Below are 6,000 nucleotides of genomic sequence, written 5' to 3' on the forward strand. Positions count from 1 at the left end.
TATAGATATTTAATAACAGGTTTCAGCATTTAGCCATGCTATGACATTTGTGAATGCACGGAATTTATTTTTCTACACAAGGTATGTGAAAGGTTTAAAATGGCAACAGATAAAATGTTCTGTTTCTTTGATTCACTTCTATCGTAGCTGGAGAGTATTTTTAATTATGGAAATAGCATTAACTCTGAAAAGCCTTGAGTTAAATACTTGCTACAAAAATGGAGAATTCATTTATGTAAACATTTTGCTTTGTAGCCAGAGGGGACATGTGTGGGATATGTGATATGTATCAGGTGTTAGAATACTAAAAATTCAAATCATTGTGTAAAACAAAATCTGAAATTGTCTAAGCAGCTCATACAAATACTACTTACAAGAGTGCATAAACTTAACCATTTCTTCCATGACTCAAACTCTTTAGATATTCTTGTGGAACCAGATTTACATTTAAGGATAAATCAGTAATGGAACCCCCTCTCCCACCTCTCCAATCCCAAACATTAAGTTAAAGGCTGTAAAACATGGTGACAAACCTGATCTAAAAAAACAGAAACGAAAAAGAAAAAATATTTAACTTTTTTGTGCTGGGAGTTTCAGTCTCACTGTGTGAAGTCCACTGATGGTAATGGATTCACCAAGTACTGCTGGCAATCCTGGATTAGCAAGCAAGCATCTACTCCAGTGTAATAGGATGCATTATGGCATCAAAGCGAGATATAAGCAGGCTCACATCTCGGAAAAATAACAAAGACCAAAGTGGGGAGTGAAGGGAATGCACGCAGCTATATCTTTATACAAATTTTATAAATATAGCATTTGCAAATAATTTTATTATATTTGTTTTAATTTAACTTAGCGAAATTCTTACCTAACCTTTTGTTTCATGGTGATAATAATAAAAAAATCTTTTAAAAAACATATGGAAACTCCTCTCCACCACACATTATAACGTGAAGTGCACATTCATTCCATAGCTTGAAATCATACGACAAAGATTTGGAATTGTTAAACCTGTATTCAAAATCTGTCCATGCATATAGACTGCATTTTGCTTAAAGAGATCTTATGCAGCAGCTATCGGAAAGTATCACTTGTCCCTGTATGTGCATATTTATTTCTAGGTTGCATAAAATTTATGGAAGCCTTTTAATCACATGAATACAAACATTAGGCATCACAAAGTTAAACTACACTTTAAATACATTTATGTGTCCTTCCATTCATTCTATCACTTACAAAAAGGAAATAGCATTCATCCCCATACTGTACATTGCTCCTCATCTAGCTGAATTGTAATAACAGGTGCAGTAATAATAATATGCTGGGCAATCAACTTTTTCCCTCTGATTTGTCAGTGTAGCTTAATAATGCCATTAGGAATGTAAACATTTCAGTAATTTATATTTAAAAGTCAATAAAATAATGGGGTGCAGAACTTATCCTTTTTAATTTTTTAAGTAATACATTTGATTATTTTAATCGTGTCAGTACTTAACTGGATGGGTTTAAATATGCATGTTACATCAATTTGGTTTATTTTATTCATTAGAACAGCTATTGAGCAATTCGGCATTATTCTCTTTAAAATAGAATAGATACCGCGCAGAAGACCTTTCCTATTAGGTTGTCCTTGAGGGTGGAGGAATTTGCATTATATGGCTTTTATTAATGGTGATGGGTGTTATAACATACTTAAAGGAAGAAGAAATCCAAAGTACAAGTCTAATAACAGAATTTAATAATGAGGATTCACTAGATAGGGGGATAAACTATTCCAACTGTAATTACAGAAAGGTACTTAGCAAGTGCAGAACTGGTTTTAAATCAGCAAGTTTTGTTTTTAATATAGATACTTCCATTTGATCAGAGTTACTACTGGAGTACATTTCTCACTACTCTATCATCCTCACCCTTATGTCTGGAGAGGTGAAAAAGCCAAGTTAAATGTTAATCTAGAATGTTAACATCCTCTTTTCATTTGCAGGTCAGCTACAGTGGAAGCAGCTGGAATGTAACTTTCCCCACACTGCCCCACCAATTACTTCAGCCTTGCCCTCTCTCAGGATGAATGTAATTTGGTCTCCATGAGAGCTCAGCCCTTGGTCTCTTGAGAATGACAGGCAAAGACTACATTTTTCAGTCGTATCTGAACTGAGACACCACCAAGCTCAATTCCTTGCTATCTCAGCATTTTAGCCCACTCTTCTTCTATCTGTACTCTATTCATTACAAGAGCAGTGCACTTTTTTAAGAGAACATTTTGATCTTGCACATATGTATTCTTTATACCAGTCCCATTTCTGTTCAGACGCCTAATAAAATGGTGCAGGTATATGAAATTTCCTCTATTTAAACTTTTCTTTTACTATTAATTTTATAGGTCACACTAAGTCCCTTACAAAAAAGAAATCAGAACTTGGGTAGAAAAATTCTGCATATATATATGCATAATTTATATATATATATATATATATAAACACTCTTAACAATCACAAATCTAGGCATCAGATTTTTGATCTGTATGTTGTATTTCACATGAACATGCCTGCTTTTTTAAAAGCTGACAGCATTTAGTTACAAATCTATGCCATGCAATACTAGACAATCAGCATCACAAATGGGCAAATCCCAAAAGACTGAGGGTCTGAGCCTGCTCCCAGTGAAGTCAATGTTAAAAGTTCTGTTGACTTAGATCAAGCCCTATCAATATAACACTCTCTCGAGCAGTTTGCAACAGAAAAAATAATGCAATTTCAAAAAAATGAGTTGTTTGAGAAAAATCAATAACTATCTGAGTTTTCTGGGAAACATCCCCCCCTCACTCTAAAGCTATTCTTGCGGCTGTGTGTAACTTGTAATTGATATCTGATTGTGTAAGAAGTAAAGGTGCTTTATATTTTGGAATACCTGTTTAAATGTAATAATGTACTCACCTGCTTATGTCCTAGGAGATGTATATAAAACTTTTTAAGTGGCTTGAGAATTTCTTTTAACGAAACAAACTGAATTATAGCTGAATAATTCATTATTTTAAATACAATTATTAAAGTTCTGAAATAGTGGCTTTTTTTAGGTACTGAATAATAAATTGGCTTCTTACATATGTACATTCTCCAAATCCTAAATACTTTGGATTCACATTAGGTTATAGCAGTTAAACGTGACCTTTTACAACATATAAAGTTACCATCAGCAGAATTACATTAGGATTCCCATGACTGGATGTTGGGGCTGAAATATTAAAATAAGTGGTAATATGTTGTTGAAGCCAAGACATGAAACTAACTTTCAGTGGTTTTACACCAACCTCAGCTAGTTGAATTTTTTCTTAAAAAATAAATAAATACACAAATAAATAAATAAATAAAACCTTTTCCAAACAGCTAAGAAATACATTCACAGTGAAATCATATTACACCATACTATGCAGTATGTCTCAACAAGAAAACTAGAGGGATAAACAAATGTACTAGAGAACTATTTATGAACTCTATAAAATGTTACATAGCTTGAAGAAGAGGAAGACAAAATACTTTACAAATTATCTCTGTGATAAATCAATGTTTTAATTTCTATCATTTTAATGACAAAAATGTGCAAAAGCAAGGCCGCTTTTGAGCAGGTATCTTGTAACTAGACAAAAAAGACAATAGCGTCCCACAGTATTTTATCATCTGATACGTCTGTAGGTTGATCAGCTGTATGCTATTTTACATCGTCATACTGCAGGAATTCTGCAGCAGTTACTGTGTTTCAAATTTGTTTAGGCTAGGAGGCTACTGGAAAAGGTAAGGAAAAAAGAGTGCCCTTGACAAATGAACATCGTAGTATCTGAATGAAATTGGGCAATATATGCTATAGCATTCACTTTTCAAAACAAACTGCTAGTACAAAATAACCAAACTCCAGGTCTCTGAAGTGCTACGGCAATTTTACAGTACACCAACTATAATGCAAACCAGATTTATACTGAAACAGGAAACAAACAATTCTTCTGCACAATTTCCTGTAGATCAGTTGGAAAGGTATTTAAAGACTGCACCAGCTATTAGATCTTTTGGTAAAACCTCAGCCCAATACACAAAATATATAACTACAAACTATTTTAGGATATCAACACCATATTAAAATTGTCCAGGTCTACCAGCAATCAGTAATTAAGTAAAATATACTACTATTTATAATTTCTTCTTGAAAGAAAAAGAACACCATTACAATGTTCAAACTGGCATACATGAACAGATGAAGTTGACTTATGCTCATCATATGCAAAACATAGTTAAAGGCTACAAATCAAAATAAAGTTACATTAAAAAATTAATCTTCACCCAGTCTTTATTTATTTTAAAATATTTAAACACAATTGAGCATATGCAGAATTAAGATCACTTAAGTTTCTTCCATGCACAGTGGCAGGGAAGTAAGCAGACCATGATAGCAATTTTGTAATCAAACAGTAAAGCATTAAATCCTTTAAAAATAAAAAATACCGGAACTACTTCTGCAAACTCAAAAGTATGGACTATGTTTGTTAAGAATGTCAAAGGAATGCCTCTCAGACCCATAAACACAGCTCACGTTAAAATTCAAATACTTACTTATTTGCAACATTACATTTTCTTGATATCAGCGGGAAGCTTTCAAAAGTATATTAGTTTATCGCATAAGCAGATTGCTCTTCTATGAAAACCACGAAGATGAAAAAGTGACACATTTTCTCAAGTTATTTTAGTTTTTAATCACAGTTCTGAAAATAGGAAACATTTTTTTTTTTTTTAACTGTAACACTGAATCTGAGGTACCTGTACGCAGAAGCTGTTTAGACAGTTGCAAATCCAGTGCTGGCTGCAGCTAAATCTACTCCTATAGTTAGAATATGCTTAAGAGTAACATTTTAAGTGTTACTAATTAATATATTTTCATATGATGCTACATGTAAGCATTTAAATATTTCCAGCGCACTGAACACTGACATTTTTTTTCTGTATACAAATGATGAGCTATAAATATCAGATTGAATTATTACAATTTTCACTCAAAAGTGGTGGAAATCTAAAGGTCTCTAACTAAGATGTGGAGGGTTTTCCCCCTTTCTGTTTAAAGAGAAAACTTTTATGAAATGTATACAGAATTACACTACTGTTACTCCACTCACAAGTTCTTACTTGCCATTATTAAGCTTAGTTCATTGAATTATTACACTATTTGGCCTTCACTATTAGCAGGAATGATATCATGGAGCATTCATCTTCATCTAAGAACTTTATGGAGTTGAAAAGCTTTACAAAAATAATAGCAGGCAGATAATGAACAAGAAAAACTCATTATCATATACCTTTTGTGATTTGATGACTTGACAAATAACTATTTCAAAACAACTAGTTTGAGGGATGATTTGAAGCTTGTTAGTATAACGCAAAAAGAGCAATTACAATAATTATAGGTTTCTCTGTATGATTTAACACATGCGCATGGTGGGAGCTAATGATGTGATCTTAAAATACCATTAAGAGAAAATTTTGCCACTTCTGTTTTCAATTTCATTTGCAAAAAATTCTTCTTTGTCATTTCCATATAGCTTTAATGTATGACAAATGATCAAATAATTGTTTACTAAAATCCCAGTGACATGAAAATGTACAGTAAGTAATGCTGAAAATCAAATTTAGAAAGTAGCACTATACTTAATCCCCTTCAGGTAATGTACACATCTTAAATACCATGCATACCTAGTGAAAAATACAAACAATGGCTTTGGTTCTTCCATTGTTTTTGACATGCTACTCAGTAAACTGGTATAGTCAATAACAGATTATATTATAAATATTAAAATTCCTGTGCTGTTGCTGAATCTTTATAGAATTTTAGATGCAAATCAAGTACATCAAAAAACAAGATTTACGTAAAAATCACGAAAAAGTGATATAGTGCATTTTTATCAAATATTGGCTTATATTAAAATTCAATTATCATTTGACATTGTCCATTTTGCTGTTATTT

General features: G+C 32.3%; 1 protein-coding gene across 22 annotated transcripts in view; it reads right to left on the bottom strand.

Annotated features, from left to right (window-relative positions):
* Positions 1–6,000, bottom strand: part of TCF4 (transcription factor 4) — a 325,294-nt gene that overhangs the window by 79,953 nt on the left and 239,341 nt on the right. The window contains exon 1 of one of the 22 annotated variants that reach the window (XM_075128392.1): positions 4,599–4,617. The exons of the other annotated variants lie outside the window; for them this stretch is intronic. The gene's annotated coding sequence lies outside the window, so the exon portion shown is untranslated. Of the gene's footprint in view, positions 1–4,598; positions 4,618–6,000 lie in introns of those variants that run through there. 22 annotated transcript variants of the gene reach the window in all.

Source organism: Caretta caretta, chromosome 5 (genome assembly GCF_965140235.1).
Source record: "Caretta caretta isolate rCarCar2 chromosome 5, rCarCar1.hap1, whole genome shotgun sequence".
NCBI classification, from domain to species: domain Eukaryota; kingdom Metazoa; phylum Chordata; order Testudines; family Cheloniidae; genus Caretta; species Caretta caretta.